The sequence below is a fragment of the Triticum aestivum genome, chromosome 1D (assembly GCF_018294505.1).
Source record: "Triticum aestivum cultivar Chinese Spring chromosome 1D, IWGSC CS RefSeq v2.1, whole genome shotgun sequence".
Classification (NCBI taxonomy): domain Eukaryota; kingdom Viridiplantae; phylum Streptophyta; class Magnoliopsida; order Poales; family Poaceae; genus Triticum; species Triticum aestivum.
The window spans coordinates 254400041-254426353 of NC_057796.1; positions in this window are offsets into that span (position 1 = coordinate 254400041).

The window sequence follows — 26313 nt, forward strand, 5'->3', positions numbered from 1 at the left end:
GCTTGTCATCGGGGTTGTGCATGATTTAAATATTTTATGTGATGAAGATAGAGAATAGCCAGACTATATGATTTTGTAGGGATAACTTTCTTTGGCCATTTATTTTGAGAAGACATGATTGCTTTATTGGTATGCTTAAAGTATTATTGTTTTTATGTCAATATTAAACTTTTATTTTGAATCTTATGGATCTGAACATTCGTGCCACAATAAATAGGATTACATTGATAATTATCTTAGGTAGCATTCCACATCAAAAATTCCGTTTTTATCATTTACCTACTCGAGGACGAGCAGGAATTAAGTTGGGGATGCTTGATACGTCTCCAATGTATCTATAATTTTTGATTGTTCTATGCTATTATATTATCTGTTCTGGATGTTTAATGGGCTTTAATATGCTCTTTTATATTATTTTTGGGCCTAACCTATTAACCGAAGGCCTAGTGCCAGTTTCTGTTTTTTTTCCTATTTCAGTGTTTTGCAGAAAAGGAATACCAAACGGAATCCAAACGGAATGAAACCTTCGCGATGATCTTTCTTGGAACAAAAGCAATCCAGAAGACTTGGAGTTGAAGTCTGGAACTCCGTGAGGCGGCCACAAGGTAGGAGGGCGCGCCCCCACCCTCTTGGGCCCCACGGAGCTCCACCGATTTACTTCTTTCGCCTATATATACTCTTATACCCTAAAACATCAGGGGGAGCCACGAAACCACTTTTCCACCGCCGCAACCTTGTGTACCCGTGAGATCCCATCTTGGGGCCTTTTCTGGCGATGTGCCGAAGGGGGAATCGATCATGGAGGGCTTCTACATCAACACCATAGCCTCTCCAATGATGTGTGAGTAGTTTACCACAGACCTTGGGGTCCATAGTTATTAGCTAGATGGCTTCTTCTCTCTCTTTGGTTCTCAATACAAAGTTCTCCTCGATGTTCTTGGAGATCTATTCAATGTAATATTCTTTTGCGGTGTGTTTGCTGAGATCCGGTGAATTGTGAATTTATGATCAAGTTTATCTATGAATAATATTTGGTTCTTCTCTGAATTCTTATATGCATGATTTGATATCTTTGCAAGTCTCTTTGAATTATCGGTTAGTTTGGCCTACTAGATTGATCTTTCTTGCAATGGGAGAAGTGCTTAGCTTTGGGTTCAATCGTGCGGTGTCCTTTCCCAGTGACAGTAGGGGCAGCAAGGCACGTATTGTATTTTTGACAGCCTGGTTTTTGCCCTCTTTACTTTGCCTGATTTTCAGTTGATTTGAATTTGAATTTGGAGTTTTGAATCTTTTCATATGGACTTAAACACTTGGGTACCCATTGGCTTTCACCCAAGTGTCCCATTTCCCTCTCTAACTATCATTCCCTCTCTTGTTCACCTCAAAATAATATTTGGAATATTTTTCTTAAATGAAAAATATTCATTTCCCCCTCTTAAACCCTAGCTAGCTCATTGTGCTCCAAAGCAACCCCAATTTTTCTTGCCCACAAAAATCTGAGAAAATTCACAAATATTCTTTGAACCCTAGGGCACCTTCCCGAGCAAAAATATTTCAGCACTTTTTGGAATATTTTTGCTACAGAAAATATTTTCTATTCTGGGCAGAAATGGTGGTTTCTACAGCAACTACAATTTTACTTGCTCCAATGCGGCTGATTTTTCTTGTGCTTCATCACCTTAGTAGATGATTGCTAACCTCCAAAGCCCAACTCCCAACTCCCAGCCGTTTGAACGAAGTAAGCTCCCAAAGTTACTGATCAGAAACTTACTTGGCAGTGGAAATCTATCCTACTGCGTCTGGGTCCAAACCATAGCATGGTAATCTTCAAAACTACCACGAACAACAAGCCAAACATGAAATTTGGACTTAGGTCTGCCTGAGGGCAGAGTTCACGCGGTGACCACGCGTGTACACGATGCCAACCTGCGTGTCGACGTGCTCTGCGTTGCGCCCGAGCTTCTGTTGCTCGCGTGCTCGCTGCCCCGACTGCCAAAGCTTGCCAAACTTCGTCACAATCTTCGTCCAAGCTCTCTTAACTCCCTCCTGGCGCTCGCCGACGCCGGAGCGAGCACGGGCGCGGTCCGGCCACCATAACAGTGCGGTACGCACTGTGCTCGTTGTCACCCCAGTGCCCCTGTGCTCGTCCCCGTTCGCCCACAGTCCCCGCGTGAGCTGCGTCGCCTTCTTCCCCTCTCACTAATGTCGTTTGTTGCTGGACGCCGTGTCCAGGTGTCTACCGGCGGAGCCCGAACCCCCCTCGACGCTCGGCTATAAATGGAGCCCTCCCCGGCCTCCTCGAGCACCATCCACGACTCCCACACACTCCACAACCTCATAGATAGCCGTAGCCCGGCTGGGCAGGCCGCGGGCCGCCGTCCCCGAGCTCGAGCTCGCCAGCGATCCCCTCGGGTCGTCTCCGTAGCTCCGGCCCCTTCCAGGCCTGGGCAACCCTTCCAGGGCCTCCGCCGCTCTCCGGTGGTGTTGTTCTGCCTGGTTGGAGCCCCTGGAGTCGCCTCTGTTCGCCGTCATCTTCGTCTCCGGCGACCTCCGCCCTCTGCCTCCGCTTGAGAGGTTGATTCCGACGCCGTCCGACCATCCCTAGCTACTCTACGGGTACGGGCAGGTGCGCCTCCATATCCTCTCTCGATTCCCCCCTCTCGTTTTGGCCAAGAAGCCTTCGTCGCCGGCGTGTGCTCCGGCGAAGCCGCGCCGTTCTCTGTTTCCTTCTCCCTCTCCCCCTCACCTGACTAGCGGGGCCCGCTAGTCAGCCACTCAGTACGCGCGCGAAGCGGTACGAGTGGTGGCGCCCTAAGGCTTTACGCCTTTGACGTCACCCCCCAGTCTGTTTTTATTTGAATTCAAATTTCATATTTTTCCAGAGAGCTTCAAACAGCCAAAACTCTTTAACCATAAGTCCAAATGAATTGATTCTTTTTGCATTGTATTCTTTGTAAAGAAATCTAGCAGCTCACCAAAAATGGGATTTTTCCCTGCTGTCTAGATTTTCTGGTGAATTTGAGAAGGGTTCTTGATGTTTTCTTTTTGTGTTTATAAATATTTTCAGAGGGTGGGGCTTGTCTTGAGGATCACCAGGAGGCTTGTGAACCTCATCTGCACTAAGGCAAGCCGCAGCAACATTTTCATGGTGCCATTACAATATTTGTGATTTTCCTACTTGAATGAATGATTTAATCCTTGCATTTAAATCACTATTGTGTTGTTTATATTCTGTTAGTTGCTTGTTTAATTTAATATGCTTGATTTACAGGAAGTTTAAAGCTAACTAAGTTGGTAAAGAAACTAGAATTAATTTTTGTTATGAAAGAATAATATAGTTTTGGGATATGAGTAATGATATGGAGTTGTTTTTCTTGCATGAGGAAAATGATAAATTTGTTAGAAAAGATTCTGTTTAAAGTAAGGTTTAATCCTAACCAGAGAAGTGTCATGAGTTGTTGATGTCTATGCTTAGTGTGGATATAGTTGACTCAGTCATTACCGTTGATATGTGATGCATATGTTAGTGTTGCATTTTCATGGCATACTATGACACCGGTTATTTTCATTTTAAGTTGAACCTGATAATAACTTAACTTGAATATATCATTGACTGGGTCATGGTGCCACTGAATTGAGTTTTTTCCCAGTCCAACCACATTTGCCTTTATGGGAAGGCCTTTATTCGGTCTGTTGTCATGCCTCTGGTCGGTGCCTCCAACGAGGGAAGGTTATGGGCGTGCGGTACCCTGGCCCGGTAAGCAGACATAACCTTGTGTGCCTGTTGTTGAGATTTTGGTACCGTGTCCCCTTGTGGGACAGTTTATGTTTTTGGCCACGACGGTGGTTGTTGTGTCTTTGGTAGACACGGGGCCACCCAGGACTAGCCCAGTGGGGAGTGAGTCGGAGTTGCCGAGAGAGTGTCATGGCAATGGAGGGGTTTCGTCGGAATGCTGTTGGTCCACCCGAATGGGAGTGCGAGGCCATGGGTTCCGTGGTGTGGGTACAGTGCGCTACCTCTGAGAGTGTATTAATCTGTCGATAGCCGAGTCCACGGTTACGGACACGCTCGAAAGTAGGCCACACCATGGGTCAACGTTTAATAAATCTTGCACACTAAGTCATGAACTTTGCACTGTTGATGATGGCGGGAAGGTCATCTTGTTGTTTAAGACCAAGTGTTGGTCGTGGTTGTGGTCGCCGGAAGGATCACCGTTTGAGACCAAATATTGGTCGTGGTTGTGGTCGCCTGAAAGATCACGAGATATCCCTAGTTAAGACCTTGAGGTTGGCACGTTTGTGATCCAAGAGCGATCACCGTTGGTAAGCCAGTCCGAGGGATTTTTATCACAAGAGCATGATCACATCATGTTGGTTATATTGTTGCATTATTAATAATTGGTTAATTATCATGATATTGTTTGTCATTATGTTTATGTCTGTTGTGAGCTTGCAAGTACATTCAATGTACTGACCTGGCGTGTCATGCCAGATTTTAGGAAAGTCTCGTTGGAAAGGAGTGTTGTCCGAGTCTAGATCGTGTCCACATCGGTGTCCCTGTGCTATGGAGTTCCGCTACGACGTTGTTCCGCTGCCGCGTAGTTGTTATGATCGAGGCCCTTTTATGTTCACTAAATAATGTACATATTGTTCAGCCGCACCGTGTGTGCCGCTTGGCCTCGCTACCTGTTGTAATATAAACTTTGATCCGCTAGCATCAATAAAGCGGTTGTTTTCTGTACCAAGATGTTGTGTGTTGCCAGAAGACATGGTCTCTGGGCTGGCAATGCATGGTAAACCGGTTGCTCTGAGCCGGGGTGCCACAACGCTTGGTATCAGAGCCGCGCTGACTGTAGGCCACGCTAGAGTACGACGTGTTAACTGGGCGTTAGATACGAGTTTAAGTTGAGTGCCGGTAGCATTTGTAGCTGGTTGTTGCTTTGCATGCACTTGTTTTATTTTTATGCTAACCTACTAATGGTTGTGAGTGTAGATGGCTCTAGTGCCGTATCCGTGCCAGTTGCAGATGATGTCGTTCACGTCGCTGCATCTCCTTTGTAATGTGTGGCGTCGGCTGTACCCCCTCGGTGACGATCCAGTCTATCGTGTGTACCGGGAGCGTCTAGCTGATTCAGTGTATGAGTATCACGCAGTGGTTACTCTGCGCACCAGTTCTAATTCCAGCACTTACACTCGTACCTCCCGGAGCGGTTACGCTTCTACCGGTTCTCAGGCTGTCCAGTTTGCTGCATTCGAGGTCCTTGTCGAGCTTCGTTACAACGAGGTCCGGATGCAGAACCACCCAGGTTTCTACTACTATCCTTCTCTGCACGACAATGGTCGTGTCCGTTTCCCTATCATTGATCCGGAATCTGATAGTGTTGCTAGCCATCTTGCTCGTTATATCACCGCTAGCTATTATGATCCACGAGCTGGCTCGAGAGCTGACTCGTGCCTGTACTGCTTTAGCCTCTGCTTTAGTCTCTACTAGATCTACCACTACTCCATCCTCCCTGGGATTTACTCCTTATATTCCAGCCAGTTCTAGTTCCCCTGTTTCACCGGTTACTCCTCCGAGGTAGCTCGGGCGCCGCGACCGTGAATCCTCTCAGTGCCCCTGCTGAGTGGGTTTCACTTCTCACTACTCCTGTAGCCCCGATGCTTCACCCTATGCTTGCCCCTGAGGGAGAGCCCTCTAGGCAGCGTCGTCGTGTTACCTTTAACCCGAAGGTCTCAATTAACCTCGTCAGTTCAGGATCCGAGTCCGCTTCAGGAGAGGACCCCGCAGCGCCAGCAGAGCAGTGGAGCTTCTGAGTATTTGCAGTCGCCAAGATGGTGTACGGGTGTAGCCGTACGAGTCATGAGGTTTCGTTTCATGTATGAGAGTAGTTGAACCTGGCATGTTGTTTATCTTTCATGTATGAGTCTATGTATAATTATGTTGGAACTCTATTTTATTCGCCGTATTTTCTTCGTCATTTCGGTTTTTCTCGGGCTTTTGTTGCTAGCTTTCCCCAATTTATTTTGAATGTTTCTCATCTCGGTTGCGTTGTTTTGGGAAAATCACAATAGGATGCCGCAGGGAGGCAGCAGTAGCAACGTTCACGAGGGTACCCCTGTTCATCGTTCGCCACGACAGGCAAGACACTCCCCCGAGCCGTACGTTCCACCACCGCCTCCACCACCAAATCCGCCCTCCACCGAGCAAATTCTGCGTATGTTTGAGGACAGACAGAATAATGATCTGATTGAAATTTTAAGAAGTGTGCAAGCTATGGTTGGGCAAGAATATGCTGGTACAAACCCCGGGATCCTTAATCAAGAGCAATCTGGTCTGCCGTAATCTGGAAATCAATATCAACGGAGTCTGTTTTCCAACTTCTTTGATAATCATTGAGTCTGCTAAGTTGGATGTTATCTTGGGAATGAATTGGCTGACTCAATATCAAGTATGCATAAATTGCGCGACCCGAGAAGTTACTTTGACCAGTCAGAAGAGGCAGACTACCAAATTCTATGCTCGCAGAAGCATACCCAATTAAGAAATGGTCTTCACCGCTGTGGCTGAATTGGAATTAATTCCTGTGGTCAGTGAGTTTCCTGATGTATTTCCAGAAGAGCTGCCAGGCATGCCACCAGATCGAGAGCTTGAGTTTGCAATAGATCTTGTGCCCAGAACCGCACCGTTATACAAGAAGTATTACCGGATGCCCTCATCAGAATTAGTGTAGCTAAAGAAACAGCTTGATGAAATGCTCCAGAAAGGATATATCCGTCCCAGCTCTTCACCATGGGGATCACCTTCTATCTTCGTGGACAAAAAGGATGGCAGCCTCCGCATGTGTGTGGATTACCGTCAGCTAAATGATGTCACAATCAAAAACAAATATCCGCTGCCAAGGATTGATGACTTGTTTGATCAGCTCAGTAGGGCCAAGGTATTCTCCAAGATTGATTTACGGACAGGATATCATCAGCTCAAGATTAAAAAGGAAGATATTCCTAAGACCGCATTCACCACTCGTACGGTCTTTATGAATATACAGTTATGTCCTTTGGTCTCACCAACGTCCCTGCCTTCTTCATGCCTATGATGAACAAAGTATTCATGGACTTCCTCGATAAGTTCGTGGTAGTCTTCATTGATGACATACTTATTTACTCAAGAAGTGAAGAAGATCACAAAGAACACCGCTGAGCAGTGCTACAATGACTTCGCGACCATCAGCTATACGCCAAATTCAGTAAGTGTGAGTTTTGGCTCAAGCAAGTTGGATTTCTTGGACATGTGCTATCTGCCGAAGGTATAGCCGTGGACCCGAGCAAAGTAAAGGATGTGCTCGATTGGTTGCCACCCACAACCGTATCTCAGATCCAGAGTTTTCTTGGATTAGCCGGTTACTACCGCTGTTTCATTGAAGGGTTTTCCAAGATTGCTAAACCCATGACGGAGCTGCCCAAAAAGGATAAGAAGTTTGAATGGACTGAGGACTGTGAGAAAAGTTTCAATGAGCTAAAGATACGGCTGACGACTGCACCTGTGTTGACTCTTCCTGATATCTACCGCAGTTTTGATGTGTACTGTGACGCCTCCAGACAAGGACTTGGGTGCGTACTTATGCAAGACGGCAAGGTAGTAGCCTATGCATCGCGACAGCTACGACCCCACGAGGGAAATTATCCTACTCATGATCTGGAATTGGCCACGGTGGTTCATGCTCTAAAAATTTGGAGACACTATCTCATCGGGAAGAGGTGCCAAATTTTTACCAATCACAAAAGTCTCAAGTATATATTTACTCAGCCAGATTTAAATCTCCGTCAACGAAGATGGCTGGAGTTAGTCAAGGATTATGATCTTGGAATAAATTACCATCCGGGTAAGGCCAACGTGGTTGCCGATGCACTCAGTCTAAAGCCTGTCAGCCTAAATGTCATATTGAAATCCTTGCCGCCTGAACTTCATGAGGAGATTGCTCAGCTCAACCTGGTCATAGTTGATGCTGGCCTTGCTAATATTTTGGAGGTTGCCCCCACACTTGAGGAAGAGATCCGCAAGGCCCAGCCAGCTGACACCGTCCTGCAGAAACGTGCCAAGAATATGGTGACAGGACAGACTTTATATTTCTCGAAGGATCAATTTGGTACCCTCCGCTTCCGTGGAAGGATTTGTGTGCCCAATCAAGTGGATTTAAAGAAGAAAATCATGTCAGAAGCACACGAATCTTTGTATTCCATTCACCCTGGAGGTACGAAAATGTATGAAGACCTTCGACAAATATTCTGGTGGGATGGAATGAAGAAAGACATTGCCTATTTTGTGGCCTGTTGCAACATATGCAACAAGGTGAAGGCGGAGCATCAGAAGCCAGCCGGACTTCTCCAACCGTTGCCAGTTTCACAATGGAAATGGGATGATGTCTGCATGGATTTCATCACAGGACTACCCAAGACTCAGCGAGGCAATGATGTAATCTGGGTCATAGTGGACACCTTAACCAAGGTTGCTCACTTTATCCCGATCAGAACCACATATCGAGCGGATCAACTTGCACAGTTGTATGTATCCGGAATAGTCAGTCTGCATGGAGTAGCCCGAACCATCACTTCTGACCGAGGTTCACTTTTTACCTCCGCTTTTTGGTCATGTCTCCATCAAGCCTTGGGGACAACGCTGAAATACAGTACCTTATCATCCTCAGATCGATGGACAGACAGAGCAGGTAAACCAAATACTTGAAGATATGCTGCGAGCCTGTGCTTTGGCTCGAGGACCTAAATGGGAAGAATGCCTGCCGTATGCCGAGTTCTCTTACAACAATAGCTTCCAGACCAGTCTAAAGATGTCACCATATGAGGCTTTGTATGGCCGTAAGTACCGCACTCCTTTAAATTGGTCTCAAACTGGAGATAACCGTATCTTCGGAATAGATCTCATGATGGAAGCTGAGAAACAAGTTAAGGAAATCAGAGACAGATTGCAATTGGCCAAATCTCAACAGAAGAGTTATTATGATGCAAAGCACCGACAGATCAGTTTTGAACCCGGAGAACACGTATACCTCCGAGTCACTCCTATGAAAGGAATCAAGAGATTCCAGACTCGTGGAAATTTGGCACCCAGATTTATTAGTCCATTTCCAGTTATGTCACGAGTGGGTACTGTTGCATATTAGTTGGAACTACCCCCTGAATTGTCGGACGTGCACAACGTGTTTCATGTTTCACAGTTGAGGCGATGCATATCACCGCCTGAGAAAAAGACTGCTATGACTGAAATAGAGTTGGCAAAGGACTTAACATATGAAGAGAGACCGGTTAAAATTTTGGATCAGATGGAAAGGGTCACTTGTAGTAAAGCAAGGAAGTTTTACAAGGTTCAGTGGGAGCATCACACAGAGTCAGAATCAACGTGGGAACGGGAAGAATTTCTAAAGGCACATTATCCAGAATGGTTTTCCCAAGCAACCGAATCTCGAGGACGAGATTCATTCTAAGTGGGGGAGGTTTGTGACAGCCTGGTTTTTGCCCTCTTTACTTTGCCTGATTTTCAGTTGATTTGAATTTGAATTTGGAGTTTTGAATCTTTTCATATGGACTTAAACACTTGGGTACCCATTGGCTTTCACCCAAGTGTCCCATTTCCCTCTCTAACTATCATTCCCACTCTGGTTCACCTCAAAATATTATTTGGAATATTTTTCTTAAATGAAAAATATTCATTTCCCCCTCTTAAACCCTAGCTAGCTCATTGTGCTCCAAAGCAACCCCAATTTTTATTGCCCACAAAAATCTGAGAAAATTCACAAATATTCTTTGAACCCTAGGGCACCTTCCCGAGCAAAAATATTTCATCACTTTTTGGAATATTTTTGCTACAGAAAATATTTTCTGTTCTCGGCAGAAATGGTGGTTTCTACAGCAACTACCATTTTACTTGCTCCAATGTGGCTGATTTTTCTTGTGCATCATCACCTTAGTAGATGATTGCTAACCTCCAAAGCCCAGCTCCCAACTCCCAGCCGTTTGACCTCAGTAAGCTCTCAAAGTTACTGATCAGAAACTTACTTGGCAGTGGAAATCTATCCTACTGCGTCTGGGTCCAAACATAGCGTGGTAATCTTCAAAACTACCATGAACAACAAGCCAGACATGAAATTTGGACTTAGGTCGGCCTGAGGACAGAGTTCACGAGGTGACCACGCGTGTACACGATGCCAACCCGTGTGTCGACGCGCTCTGCATCGCACCTGAGCTTCTGTTGCTCACGTGCTCGCTGCCCCGACTGCCTAAGCTTGCCAAACTTCGTCACAATCTTCGTCCAAGCTCTCTTAACTCCCTCCTGGCGCTCGCCGACGCCGGAGCTCGCCAATGCCGGAGCTCGCCGCAGCGAGCACGGGCGCGGTCCGGCCTACGTAACAGTGCGATGCGCACTATGCTCGTCGTCACCCCAATGCCCCTGTGCTCGTCCCCGTTCGCCCACAGTCCCCGCGTGAGCTGCGTCGCCTTCTCCCCCTCTCACTAACACCGTTCATCGCCGGGCGCCGTGTCCAGGTGTCCACCGGCGGAACCCGACCCCCCCCCCTCGATGCTCGGCTATAAATGGAGCCCTCCCCAGCCTCCTCGAGCACCACCCACGACTCCCACACACTCCACAACCTCATAGATAGCCGTAGCCTGGCCGGGCAGGCCGCGGGCCGCCGTCCCCGAGCTCGAGCTCGCTGGCGATCCCCTCGGGTCGTCTCCGTAGCTCCAGCCCCTCCCAGGCCTGGGCAACCCTTCCAGGGCCTCCGCCGCTCTCGGGTGGTGCTTTTCCGCCTGGTTGGAGCCCCTGGAGTCGCCTCTGTTCACCGTCGTGTTCGTCTCCGGCGACCTCCGCCCTCTGCCTCCGCTTGAGAGGTTGATTCCGACGCCGTCCGACCACCCCTAGCTACTCTACGGGTACGGGCAGGTGCACCTCCGTCTCCTCTCTCGATTCCCCCCTCTCGTTTTGGCCAAGAAGCCCTCGTCGCCGGCGTGTGCTCCGGCGAAGCCGCGCCGTTCTCTGTTTCCTTCTCCCTCTCCCCCTCACCTGACTAGCGGGGCCCTCTAGTCAGCCACTCAGTACGCGTGCGAAGCGGTACGAGTGGTGGCGCCCTGAGGCTTTACGCCTTCGACGTCACCCCCCAGTCTGTTTTTATTTAAATTCAAAATTCATATTTTCCCAGAGAGCTTCAAACAGCCAAAACTCTTTAACCATAAGTCCAAATGAATTGACTCTTTTTGCATTGTATTCTTTGTAAAGAAATCTAGCAGCTCACCAAAAATGGGACGTTTCCCTGATGTCTAGATTTTCTGGTCAATTTGAGAAGGGTTCTTGATGTTTTTTTTTGTGTTTATAAATATTTTTAGAGGGTGGGGCTTGTCTTGAGGATCACCAGGAGCCTTGTGAACCTCATCTGCACTAAGGCAAGCCACATCAACATTTTCATGGTGCCATTACAATATTTGTGATTTTCCTACTTGAATGAATGATTTAATCCTTGCATTTAAATCACTATTATGTTATTTATATTCTGTTAGTTGCTTGTTTAATTTAATATGCTTGATTTACAGGAAGTTTAAAGCTAACTAAGTTGGTAAAGAAACTAGAATTAATTTTTGTTACGAAAGAATAATATAGTTTTTGGATATGAGTAATGATATGGAGTTGTTTTTCTTGCATGAGGAAAATGATAAATTTGTTAGAAAAGATTCTGTTTAAAGTAAGGTTTAATCCTAACCAGAGAAGTGTCATGAGTTGTTGATGTCTATGCTTAGTGTGGATATAGTTGACTTAGTCATTACCGTTGATATGTGATGCATATGTTAGTGTTGCATTTTCATGGCATACTATGACACCGGTTATTTTCATTTTAAGTTGAACCTGATAATAACTCAACTTGAATATATCGTTGACTGGGTCATGGTACCACTGAATCGAGTTATTTCCCAGTGCAACCACATTTGCCTTTATGGGAAGGCCTTTATTCGGTCCGTTGTCATGCCTCTAGTCGGTGCCTCCAACGAGGGAAGGTTATGGGCATGCGGTACCCTGGCCCGGTAAGCATACATAACCTACTGGATTGATACCTTGGTTCTCAAAAACTGAGGGAAATACTTACACTACTTTGCTGCATCACCCTTTCCTCTTCAAGGGAAAACCAACGCATGCTCAAGAGGTAACAGTGTCAAGTAGACCGAAACAATTTTGCATCTACTACTATTACTCCACACATCGACCGCTATCCAACATGCACCTAGAGTATTAAGTTCATAAAGAACGGAGTAACGCTTTAAGCAAGATGACATGATGTAGAGGAATTAACTCAAGCAATATGATGAAAACCCCATCTTTTTATCCTCGATGGCAACAATACAATACGTGCCTTGCTGCCCTTACTGTCACTGGGAAAGGACACCGCAAGATTGAACCCAAAGCTAAGCACTTCTCCCATTGCAAGAAAAACCAATCTAGTTGGCCAAATCAAATCGATAGTTTGAAGAGACTTGCAAAGATATCAAATCATGCATATAAGAATTTAGAGAAGATTCAAATAATATTCATAGATAAGCTGATCATAAGTCCACAATTCATCGGATCTCGGCAAACACATCGCAAAAGAGTATTACATCGAATAGATCTCCAAGAACATCGAGGAGAACTTTGTATTGAGAATCAAAGAGAGAGAAGAAGCCATATAGCTGCTAGCTATGGACCCCTAGGTCTAAAGTAAACTACTAACTCTTCATCGGAGAGGCAATGGTGTTGATGTAGAAGCCCTCCGTGATCGTATCCCCCTCCGGCAGAATGCCGGAAAAGGCCCCAAGATGGGATCTCACGGGCACAGGATGTTTTTAGGGTATAAGAGTATATATAGGAGGAAGATCTAGGTCAGGGGGTCTACGAGGGGCCCACAAGGTCGGGGGCGCGCCCTCCACCCTCGTGGCTCTTCTGACTTGCACTCCAAGTCTCCTGGGTGTCTTCTGGTCCAAGAAAAATCATCACGAAAGTTTTGTTCCGTTTGGACTCCGTTTGGTATTCCTTTTCTGCGAAACTCTAAAACAAGGAAAAAATAGAAATTGGCACTGGGCTCTAGGTTAATAGGTTAGTCCCAAAAATCGTATAAAATAGCATATTAATGCATATAAAACATCCAAAACAGATAATATAATAGCATGGAACAATAAAAAATTATAGATACGTTGGAGACATATCACAGGACCTACATGTGCAAGACCAAATTGTTAAAAACCTAAATATTAGAATGGTTCCTGCAATTGCACAATAATATGCTATTAGACAACGGACCATGCACGTGCTAACCTCGATTGTAAACCTCGGTGCTTCCCATTGTTTCCCTGCAACACATATAAGGTAGTTAGTCATCATGTTAAGTAAGGGTTCGCATGCTATGAGTAAAATATGTTGATGAAAAATAAGCACATTGCAGATTCATCATATTAATTCAAGCCACATGGAAAACCATTTATCCAAACCAAGCATGATTAAGAACTAGGAAATATAGCACTTGTATATGTTTCTCATGTATTAAGTGCAGCCAAATTCGATATGTTCCTCACATGCACAACAATACAAAATTCTACCCACGACAATTGGACATCACATTGCATAATTGAACCAAGCAGTTACCTAAACACCACAACAAATGAACCAAACATTAACTGAGCACCACATTGCACAATATAACATACTCCTAATAGAAGATCAGACAGTTAACCAACCAGGCATGCTTAACAACTTGGAAATATAGCAATTGTATTTGTTTCTCATGTATTTACTACAGCCAAATTCAATTTATTCCTCACATGGTATACAATAACAGAATGCACCCACAACATTTGAAACAAACATTAACTGAGCACCACATTGCACAATATAACATGTTCCTAATAGAAGATCAGACAGTTAACCAAACCATGCATGCTTAACAACTTGGAAATATAGCAAATTGTATTTGTTTCTCATGTATTTAGTACAACGAAATTTGATTTACTTCTCACATAGTATACAATAACAGAATGCACCCACAACTATTGAACATCGCATTGCAGAATTGAACCAAATAGTTAACTAAACACCACAACACAAATGAACCAAACATTAACTGAGCACCACATTGCACAATGTATAACCAAACCAAGCATGCTTGACAACTTGGAAATATAACAATTGTATTCATTTCTCATGTATTTTGTAAAGATAATTTCGATTTATTTCTCACATGGAAGACAATACAAAATTGCAGCCTGAAGAAGTGAACATCACATTTGCAGAATTGAACCAAACAGTTAACTGAAGACTACAACTAATTAACCAAACAGTTAATAAGTGAGCACCACACTGCATGACATATAGAACATATACACTAGAGCAACAGATTGCATGGTATAATTAGATAGCACAATTCACTAGAATTTATTAAGGAAAGGCAGGAGCAGCACACGCAACGGGTAAATCGAGCATGCTTAACCAGTGTAGCCAGCAAATGGCAAGGTGCTCCTCCAAGATCTGGGGGTCGACACGAATGACAGCCATCGCGACCTCATCCGCGCGTGCGGCCGCGATTTGCTTCTCCGCTGCCAGATGCTCCTTGATCTCCTGGATATACTACGTGCACCATGGCTTAGGGTGGCGCTTATTTGGTGGAGGGGTCAGTGATTTGAGTGGAAGGTGTCGCGTTGGCGGTCGGGGCATGTGGGATGTGGAAAGAGGAGGAGGATGGGGGTCGGGTGTTGATTGCCTGCCTGGATAGACAAGGCCGAGAAGCGTGAAGGAGGGTCGCCGGCGAGGAGGCAGCGCTGCAAGCAAGGAGTGAAGGTTTCAACTTGGAAAGGAGGCGGAAACAGGGGAAATGTGGCTTTTGGTAAGGGGGAGGGGGCGGGGAGGTAGATATTTCCATGGAAGCCGAAAATTTTGAATCGGTTCAGCGAAAAAACTGGCGCCCGAAGTGTCATCAGACACGGTCCCTTATTCAGAACTGTGTACGATGTGTGAACATCACAAATGATTCAGATAGCTTAACCCGTGTGTGATGAGTTTGAGCGTCAAAAATTTTGGTTCCAATTTCCCTAGTTACAGAGGTCATCCACGTCATTGCATAATTTGGGTACACAGCACACCCACACTTCTTAATCGAGCAAGTTCAGCAATTAAACAGAGCTAGCTGGCCTATACATTACTCTAATAAATTAAAGACTGGCACTCTTAATTAAACAAAACAAAGAGTACTACTATGGTTGGTGCTCGTCGATCTCTGCCGCCTCCTCCATGTCCAGCTCGCGCCCGATGGTCTCCTGGGGAACGGGCTCCATGGCATCCATCGCACCATACTCAGCAAGCATCTCGCCATCAGCATCCGCCATCTCTTTGGAAAAGGCCGCCATGAGCTGGGCGTGGCCGGCCGCGATCTGTCTTGGACGAGCTCCGTCATCGCAAGGTATGCGGCGGAGGAACGGACGGCTGCTCGAACGCTCTCGGTGATTGCCAACTCTTCGGTCGTGGGTTGCCGACGTTGTCGAAGAACCTTCATTTTGTGCGGTGACCGCCATGAGCTGGGCGTGGGCGGCCTCGACATGGTCGTGGGTGGCCTCCATCCGGGCTAAGGCCGCCGCTGCAGAACGGACAGCTGCTGTGCCACTCTCACCAGTTGCTCTCCCCGAGGCAGATGTTGCTGCCGCCACCTGAGAAGCAACAGTGGTCGTTTGGGCTGCCTTGGCCGCCCGGTCGCAGATTGCGGCCGCGCTCATCCACCTTAATAGCACGCGCATGGCAGCTGTGGCCACGCTCTCGCCGGAGTGGGCCGCCGAAGTTGCCCTCACTATGCGGGTCCACGTCCCCATCTTTCACAGGCGATGATTGAACAGTGAAATGATATTTGGGGAGCGAGCTAGTGTGCTTGACACACCGGCTATGGACTGTAGCCGACGCACCTTCTCGCGTAAGCCATAGGTGTACTGTACACCGACGGTGCTCCAGGATATTTTGTACTGCATCTCACACGGTTGGTGATAATTAACTGTGTGGGATCTACTTAATTTTTTGTCTTGATTTGAATTACATAATGGGGTCACAACGGCAATGGACGGTGTTTGAATTGCTAGACCTTTTATCTGCAGTGAACATGCAACTATATGTGTGTCGTAAAAAAATTGGAATTATTTAGGGTTCGTTTGTAAATTTTATACATTAAATTGGTTTTCTAGCCATTTCAAGTGTACAATTCAAAATTAAAGCACATGCACATGCTCCGGTGCACCAACATGGGTTGTAAAATCATATATGTGTCCATGGGTTTATGCTTATGTCCCATGCAAGAAATGGGGATGAATTTTGAACACCACGGCCCCGTGGCTCTCCGACAAATGTTGAGGTACTTGCTTTTGTAATTCTAGTAAATCCAAAACCTGTCTGAAATTCATGAACCTTGGCATGCTATCATGGAATGGCATCAACATGCTGGGGCAAAAAATATTGTCCCATTTGGGCATGTTGTGGTATAAGATTCTCACAAACCAGAGCTTCTCACAAGAAGCCTCATGGTTCCGTTAGGGAAACGTGTCACCTTTGTGGACAAAACGATATTCGTCGCCTCTTCTTCCTTTCAACTTTTTCCTGGTGTCAACTTAGAACAACAGGAGTGTCGTGATAAATTCGGATTTTTTTGGGGGATCGTTTGGACATTTTTATGCGTTAATTGAGTTTTCTAGGCATTTATATGCATAATTCAAAATTGAACTACATGCACATGCTCCAGTCCATAAAAACGGGTTGCAAAATCAAATGTTTGTCCTTGGTTGCAAGATTAGGTCGCATGCAAGAAATGAGAACGAATGTCAAACACCTTGACACTGTCGCTCGGCCGCTAACATTGAGATACATGGTTTCAAAATTCTAGTAAATCGAAAACTCATCTGAAATTCATGAAACTTGACATGATATCATGGAACGGCAGCGACAAGCCGTGGTAAAAATATTGTCCCATTTGGGGCAGGTGTGGGTATAAGCTTCTCGCAAACCGGAGCTTCTCTCACAACAAGCCTGATGGTTTCGGTAGGGTACATGCCACCTTGGGGCACGAAACAATATCTGTTGCCTCTTCTTACTTTCAAAATGTTTCTCGTGTCAACATAGAACAACACGAGTGTTGTGTCAATTTTTGGGATTTTTCGGGGTTCACTTGGACATTTTTATACATTAACTAAGTTTTCTATGCATTCATGTGCATAATTCAAATTTGAACTACAGGCACATGCTCTAATGCATATAAATTAGTTGAAAATTCAAATCTGTGTCCTTGGTTGCATGCTTAGGTCCCATGCAAGAAATGGGAATGAATGTCAAACACCCTGCCACCGTCACTCGGGCGCAAACATTGAGATACCTGGTTTTTAAATTCTAGTAAATTCAAAGCTCGTCTGAAATTCATGAAACTTGGCATGCTATCATGGAGCGGCATCAACATGCCGTGGTAAATTTTTGTCCCATTTGGTGCAGGTTTGGGGATATGCTTCTCACAAACCAGAGCTTCTCACAGCAAGCTTGATGGTTCGGTAGGGACTGTCCCACCTTTGGGGATGAAAGGATATCCATTGCCTCTTATTGCTTTCAAAAAAATTCTCGTGTCAACATAGAACAACATGAGTGTTGTGTCAATTTTTGGGATTTTTCAGGGTTCGTTTGGACATTTTTATGCATTAATTGAGTTTTCAATGCATTTATGTGCATAACTCAAATTTGAACTACATGCACATGCTCTAATGCATATAAATTGGTTGAAAATTCAAATATGTGTCCTTAGTTGCATGCTTAGGTCCCATGCAAGAAATGGGAATGAATGTCAAACACCCTGTCACCGTCACTCGGCCGCAAACATTGAGATACCTGGTTTTTAAATTCTAGTAAATCCAAAACTCGTTTGAAATTCATGAAACTTGGCATGCTATCAGGGAGCGGCATCAACATGCCGTGGTAAAAATTTTGTCCCATTTGGGGCAGGTTTGGGTATATGCTTCTCACAAACCAAAGCTTCTCACAACAAGCATGATGGTTTCGGTAGGGAACATCCCACCTTTGGGGACGAAATGATATCCATTGCCTCTTATTGCTTTCAAAAAAATTCTCGTGTCAACATAGAACAACAGGAGTGTTGTGTCAATTTTTGGGAATTTTTGGGGTTCGTTTGGACATTTTTATGCATTAATTGAGTTTTCAATGCATTTTTGTGCATAATTCAAATTTGAACTACACGCACATGCTCTAATGCATATAAATTGGTTGAAAATTCAAATATGTGTCTTGGTTGCATGCTTAGGTCCCATGTAAGAAATGGGAATGAATGTCAAATACCTTGCCACCGTCACTCGACCGCAAACATTGAGATACCTGGTTTTTAAATTTTAGTAAATCCAAAACTCATCTGAAATTCATGAAACTTGGTATGCTATCATGGAGCGGCATCAATATGCCGTGGTAAATTTTTTGTCCCATTTGGGGCAAGTTTGGGTATAAGTTTCTCACAAACTAGAGCTTCTCACAACAAGCGTGATGGTTTCGTAGGGAACGTGCGACCTTTGGGGACGAAATGATATCCGCTGCCTCTTATTGCTTTCAAAAAATTTCTAGTGTCCACATAAAACAACAGGAGTGTTGTGTTAAATTTTGGATTTTTTGGGGTTCGTTTGGACATTTTTATACATTAACTGGGTTTTCTAGGCCTTTCATGTGCATAACTCAAATTTGAACTACATGCACATGCTCCAGTGCATATAAATTGATTGAAAAATCAAATCTTTGTCCTTGGGTGCATGCTTAGGTCCCATGCAAGAAATGGGAATGAATTTCAAACACTAGGGCACCGTTGATTGCCAGCAAAACATTGAGATACATTGTTTTTAAATTCTAGCAAATCCAAAACTCGTCTGAAATTCATGAAACTTGGCATGCTATCATGGAATGGCACCCGACATGCCGTGGTATTTTTCGTGTCTATTTTGAGAGAGGGCGCACTCGAATAACAACCAACAAAGGCATTTTGAAACAAATAGCTGCCACTCTAACATCACAAAAGTTTGTATAATTCAAATCATGTGCGTTATGTTAACCATTCACGTGACGCCACGTGCCTTGGTTTTAATGGCTATAGGAGGTGCCTTGCGGACAGCTGCTTGACTGAATGGGAGGCGTGCGAGCGTAGTCCGGTGCGCAGGCTGACCGAGAGGCGTGCAAGCTATCCTCCAATGCGCAGACTCACCGGGAAGCGTGCGAGCTGTACACTGCGCATACTCACTGGGAAGCGAGCCCTTTGACTTCCATGGCCGCCCGCCTTCCTCTCCATTAATGGCGCCCGAGCCGCTACTTGATACGGGCGGCCTTACTGTTCGCCTCCCATTTCCCTCCCTCCCGCAGACCTCCACCAATGCCATGGCGCAGAAGGATCATCTGCCACTAGTATTCAAGTTTGGTGAAGTCGACTCCGAGCCGGAGGAGATAGAAAATAAGGAGGAATGGGGCCTCATGGACATGGCCCATAACGAGCTACCGGGCGTTTGCTGCCCCCGCTCCCGTCCCAGCTCCCATCCCCGCGCCCGCGCCAGTGACCATCCCCGTAGCATTGATGGGCTGGTCGCCGAGCACTATCGCAGAGATGGAAGCCGCGGACGTCAGCGAGGTCTCCGCGGACCCACGCGAGCTCGTGTACATGCCAGCGCCAGTGCCCGTGCCTGTGCCTGTGCGTGCCCCTCCACGCACCGCGACGCCGGTCCCCGTGCGTTTGGCTGCACCCACCGCTCCAGTGCTCGTGCGCGCGCCCCCCTCAGCGGCATGGGACGCCGCCATCGACCGCTACCTCTCAGCGCCGCCAGCTGCCGTCCTCCCGCTCCCCGCTCGTCGATCTTGCGATGACATGATGTTTGATTTACAAGTGAAGAAAATTCTTTGATGCATTGAAGACTTCAACAACGGCATCCCGAAGGACGACAACGGCGGCGCGGCACGCCGCCTCTGCTGCCGCTGAAAATATTTTTTTTGGGTTTAATATTGTATCTCGATCATATGAATATGAATTCGCAGTATGATTGAATGAAAGATATGCTTTGAGCGAACTTGCGTTTTTCTCTCTTAATGTACAGACTTATCAAACGATTTTCTTTTGAAAAAAGTATCAATGGTTTTTAATTATAAAATACTCATCGCAAACGTTTTAGTTAGAAAACCCGTATGCAAACCGACAACTTCCCCCGGAAGCCAAGGGAAAATGTGCCGAGAAGGATTTGTGCAGCTCTTGATCGCAAACGTTTTAGATAGAACACACGTATGCAAAGTGAGAGCAGGATTTGTGCATCTCTTCAACGCAAACGGTTTTTTTGGATGACCCGTGTGCAACCACTTACAAAAAATTTGGTAAGATTTGCATCTGTCATATTGGGTATGTTGCCATTTGTCAAACTGGAAAGATTGACATTTGTTGATCTAGTAACATTGTCATTTGTCAACCTTGTAACACTGCGATTTGTCAAAATATGAAGCTAAAAATCACTAGCAGTTTCTAATTTTTGCAACTAAAATTCAGTAATTAAGCATAGATTTCATTCGATTAAGCAGTCGTTCTTTATACAAACAGTTCAACTCGACAGCTGAACCGACCAAACTTTTCACCAATTGTTGTCAACCACGTACTGAAATAGCTAGTTCTACTTTATATACTACGTAATTTTAAGTACGTTGTATAGTTCCACCACATCTATAGTCAGATGAACTGAACAAAATAGCCCCTAAATACTACTACTACGGAGGGGCTTTGTACTACTTCCGGCAGCCTCTCCTCTGCCGAGCGTGCTCAGTAAGAGGCAGAGGAGGAGGAGCCTACCGACGAGCTAGACAACTGCAATACGGTGCCTGGCGCTGCTTCACCTTCAGCGACGCTCAGCTCAAACGCCCTCTGTCGCTCCAGACGACCCCTCTCGAAGCGGTGGTTCTCCTCGTAGATCTCCTGATTCCTCTCCTCTGAGGCGGCGTGTGCCGCGGCCACGGCGGCGGTAAGGCTCTTTGCTTGCTCGACGAGGCGCTCCTCCTCCTCCCGCAGGAACTCGGTGTAGCGCGCAAGGTCGCTGACGCACGTGCGGGCATCCACCTCCGCCTCCCGCCTTCGGGCGGCGGTGGTGGTGCGGGTGATGACCCCGGTGGTCGACGGTGGGCTGGCGGCCACGGCGGCCGACGATGGGGTGGCGGCCACGACGGCCACCTCCCGCCTTCGGGCCGCGGCAGTGGAGCGGGCGATGGCCCTGACTTTCGACGATGGTGTGGCGGCAACGGTGGCCGGCAACAGCTGCCGACGGGCAGCGGCGGCGGAGCGTGTGGTGGGTGTTCTGCGCACACCCAACAGGGACGCCACGCGCACTACACTACGCCTGGAACTGCGCCGCCGCCGCGGTGTAGCCTCCCAGCGGGAGTTGTTCTCTGATGACGACAGAGTGGCTGAGCGACGACGACGGGTCGGTGCCATTGGCGATTGTGGGAGAAGCAGACGAGATAAGTTACAGGGAGGGAGGGGAAAATGCGACGCAGGACTCGCCGGCCGTGAGGGTTTATATAGCAGGCCGGTAAGCATTGGGATTTTGGGGGATTTCACCGAGTTGTGCGGGAAGCTTGCGCGGGAACCTGCGAGGTTGCGCGGCTCACCGACGATTCATCGGCGCAAGCTTGCGCTGTAAGCCGTCTACGACAGCGGGGTGACAAGACGTGCGAGAGGAGGACGAAAGGCCACGTACACATACGGTTAATAAAAAAATGTTTGTGATTTAATTGCCTACTATACCCCCGTCCTGGTTTATAAGTAGGATTTAACTAATAGAATACGAATGCATGTCGCCAAAGATTATATAGTTGGATTCGTATTTGAACATAGTTTCCAATTATATATTTTATATAACATGCATTAACATTTTGTTGGTTAAATTTAAGGGCAAAGTATGGCACAGAATATAAAAGGGACTATAGACCAAGACGGAGGTAGTAGCACACCGCCGCTTTATACGCAATGAGACAATTGTCGGCCGGCTTGTAGGCGACCATATCCTGCGTGTTCAACTGCTCTATGCGTGTGGTTGCTTGCGGTTGAGGCGGCCGCGGTGCGCTCTGCTCGCGTCCCGCCGCACCCGCTCTGCTCTCGCGTCCCTCCGGGTGCTCTGCCCTCGTCCCTCCACGTGCGCTGTCAGTGTTTGGGGCCGGCGCACGATCACGCACATTCATGTGCATGCGGTTGCGCCGGGCGCGGCACGACAATGCAGTTACCCGCTGCAAAAACTGCCATGCGGACGCGCCGAGAATCCAGGCCGCCCGGCCCCCATTTATTCCTACGGCCATTTACCTTCATTTCTCGCGTCACACTACACAATAAGCACACCCATGACGACACATACAGAGAGGACATCCAGCGGTTTCAATGGCGATCCCCGTGGCTCCAATGGTGCTCCCAGCGGCCGACGACGACAACGGCAGGCAGTTCACCATGCATCACGTAGTGGACACCCACGTGAGGGGGAAGGCCCTCTCGGTGGTGTACACGAACGATCCGGTCTTGGTGGAGAGCTCCATCCAAATTATGGAGCAGTTCCTTGCCGAGGAGAAGTACCAAGTGGCCGGCTTCGACCTCGAGTACACCATCGGCCGTGCCGGGCACAATTAGAAGGTTGTCGTCGCCCAGTTGTGCGTGCGACATGACGTCCTCGTCTACCACTACCACCTGGTCACAAGGCCTTGCGAGCGTTTCTCCAGGTTTATCAACAGCTCCGACTACAATTTCGCTACAGTGGACACCACCAACGATCTAAAAGCGCTCAAGATTTGGGGCTTGAAATGCCAGAATCTTGTCAACCTCCAGGACCACTACAAGGTCTGGGGTAGTGACAACAACAAAAAGAACTCTGACCTCACCTCGGCCATCATTGACCCCTACTACATGAAGATGAAGGTTGAGAGCAAGAAGGACAAGAACGCCTGGCACAGTGTCTGGCATGAGAGACTAGATGAACAACACGTCACATACGCGGCCAAGGACGCGTACACAAGCTACGAGATGTACAAGCAGATCGTTGACATGAGGGAGTGTCTTCTTCCTGCCCCAGACAAGGGATCGAGCCACAAAGCAGTGGCGGGAGCATCACAAGAAGTACATGACTAGACGATCGTTTCTCCTAGTTTAGAATGCATACAATTGTTTATTGAGGTGTGTGTGAATTATCTGTATAGTCGCTTTTGTAATTCTTCTGTAGACAGAGCAAATCACATGGCTTATTAGCAGCAATCATCTGTGTTATTATTTGTCTTCGCACACATTTCTTATTACGGACCTGTCTGCCGCTTATCACACACATCTTGTTCAGCCGAACCGTTTCTATTGTATTGCCTAATCACACACAGTTCATCCTAGTGAACTGTATGCCGTATATCGCACACGCCTTCATCTCGCTGCCCGTTTCTGTTGTTCTGCATCATCGCAAACAGTTATTCTGAATTAGCCGTCTGCCACTCATCGCACACGTAACTCCAATATGAACCGTGTTTGATGTCACCGCCATCGCAAACGTTTTGCATCTTTTTTGACGGTTTTATTACATCACCGTTTGTGATTGATGCATCGCACACAGTTTCGTCGAAGGGTCTCTGATTCGACTGTCGCGTTTGGACCATCCTGCAGTAGTGTGTGGGCGTGAAGAAGACTCCATGCACAGGTTTTGGAGAAGCCAACACGCTTTCGAGTGCTGGCGTTGCATGAGCGAGGCTGTCGCCGCTCCGCTTCCGAGCTTGCCGAAACATATGCAGAGCATGGCAGCTCTGCGTACATGGCTCCTAGAGTCGCTTGGCTCTACAAGGGCGGAAGGAAAGGAGATGGTGATTAGGTGCTGGTATGAAATTTGGACAACACAAAATGAGGCAAAGGAGACACGCAGAATGAAGGAACCTGGTAATCTATGTGAGCGTGTTCTGTGTCTTCAAGCTGAATGGAAGTCTGTTCATGAGGTTGTGTCACCACAAAGAGAGAGGAATACAGCGCAACGATGGGTGAAGCCAGAAAAATGGTTGGATTAAAGCTAATGCCGATTGTGCAGTGTCAAAACAACAAAATTCGGGAGGGGGAGGAGCTGTCCTTAGGGACAACCACGGCAGTTTCCTTGCAGGTGCATGCCATTTTTTTTCCTTTCGCTCTTGATGCGGAGGCGACGGAGTTGATGGTGTGTCGTCGGGCTCTTACTCTGGCTAAGGAAATGAACGTGCAGAAGTTCATTCTTGAGACGGATTCCAAAGCGGCGGTGAACAAGATCAAAAGTGAGCAAAGGGACTCCTCAGTTTGTGGGCAACTAGTTTTTTTTTTTGAAAGATCCGGTTTGGCCGGCTTCATTGATTTAGGAGAAAGCAGTGGGAAATACATGGAGGATCAAGTGATCATGGTTGCAAAAAGGAGATGAGAAAAGAAATTGGAAGAGGAAACTAGAGCTCACAAGGAGCGATCGTGGGGATGCTATCTCGCAGGATAGACCCCGAACGCGGGCTCTAGGCAGGCTGCACCGGCGGCGCGCCATTGGTCGCAATCCAGCCTGATGGCGCGGGCGACGTCATTGCGGCATGGTAGCTTCCCCCTGAAGACGCAGGCGTTTCTCTCCTTCCACAAATTCCAGACAATCAAGATTAGCATCATTCTGAAGCCCTTTTGCGCCCCCGCTGGCATGCGGCGTATCATTTGCAGGCAGTGCTGCATGGAAGAGTGGAGCGGCGATTTGGCGGCGGCATTTCCTCGCAGCCAGCTCCAACGGAGAAGGTTGCCCAAATTTGGCGGGAGAACGGGCACTCCCAGAAGAGATGGACCGCAGACTCCAGGCTTCGGAGGCAGAGGCTGCAGAAATATCCGTTTGGCCAACCTCGCCTTTGCAGCCGATCGTTGCACCAGATCCTGTTCCTGAACATGAGCCAAGAAAACACCTTGGCAAATCCCGGCGCCCAGCTCTTCCAGATCACTTTGTCATCAGTCGTGCTCGGCCTGGACTGAAAGAGCATGCGGTACGCCGCCTTTGCCGAGTAGCGATCCCCGCCGCCCGCTGTCCACTGAATCCGATCTGGAACGAGACTGTTAAGGGTCAGTCCAGCTTGTTGAATTTGCCTCCAGAGTTGCAGATACTCGACGACGATAAGCGATGTGTTGCCATGATGAAGGTCTCTGATCCATTGGTCATTGGCGAGCCGGCGGCCACCGTGCGGTTCTTGCGCTTGGAGTGGTTGTAGAGGCTCGGGAAGGCGGCAGCCAGAGGGGCCGCACCCAACCAACGACTCGTCCAAAAGCACGCCTGCTGGCCGTTTCCGACCAGGACTTGCGTGGACTTCTGGAATGCCGTGATGTCCATCTTGTCGCAGGGAAGAGGAAAGGCCACCCATGGCCGCTGTGGGCATTGCCAAGCCAGCCAGAGCCATCGCTGCCGCAGCGCAGAGGCGAAGAGCTGCAGGTCGAGGATCCCGAGCCCTCCCTTCTCCGTCGGCGAGCAGACAGAGCTCCACGCCACCTTGCACTTGCCACCCGTCAGCTCTTCGTCCTGCGCCCACAGAAAGCGTCACCTCGCTTTGTCGATCTCCTTCAAAACCTTCTTCGGCACCTTTAGAACAGAAAGGGCGTATGTGGGCAAGGCGGAGAGCACTGCGCGCACCAGGACGCGCCGGCCGGCCAACGACATCAACTTCCCCTTCCAACCCACGAGGCGTGATTTGATCCTGTCAATGAGGAATTGGAGTGCACGATCCGCAATCGCTTAGGGGAGATAGGCAGCCCCAGGTAGGTTGTGGGGAAGCTAGCGATGGCGCCGTCGAAGTTGTGCAGCACTTCCTCCAGCGTCTGGGCGTCGCAGTTCATCGGGATGACCGAGGACTTGGCCTGGTTGAGTTTGAGACCAGTGGCTTCCCCGAAGGAGTGCGGCAGCTCCAGCAGGCAGTCCACCTCCTCCTTTATTGGATTTGCAAAGATTACCGCGTCGTCAGCGTAAAGGCTGACCCTCATGCTCGCTCCCCGGCCTGGCAGGGGCGCGATCAAATTCTGTCTGGTGGCTGATTCAAGCAGGCGGTACAGGGGGTCGATTGCCAGGATGAATAACAGCGGCGAGAGCGGGTCACCCTGCCGTAGCCCACACGCGTGGAGGAAGCTTGGACCCTGCGTGCCATTGAGCAAGCATGAGGAGGACGAAGAGGATAACAGCAAGGAGACCCAGTTCCTCCAGCGCTGCGAGAAGCCCATT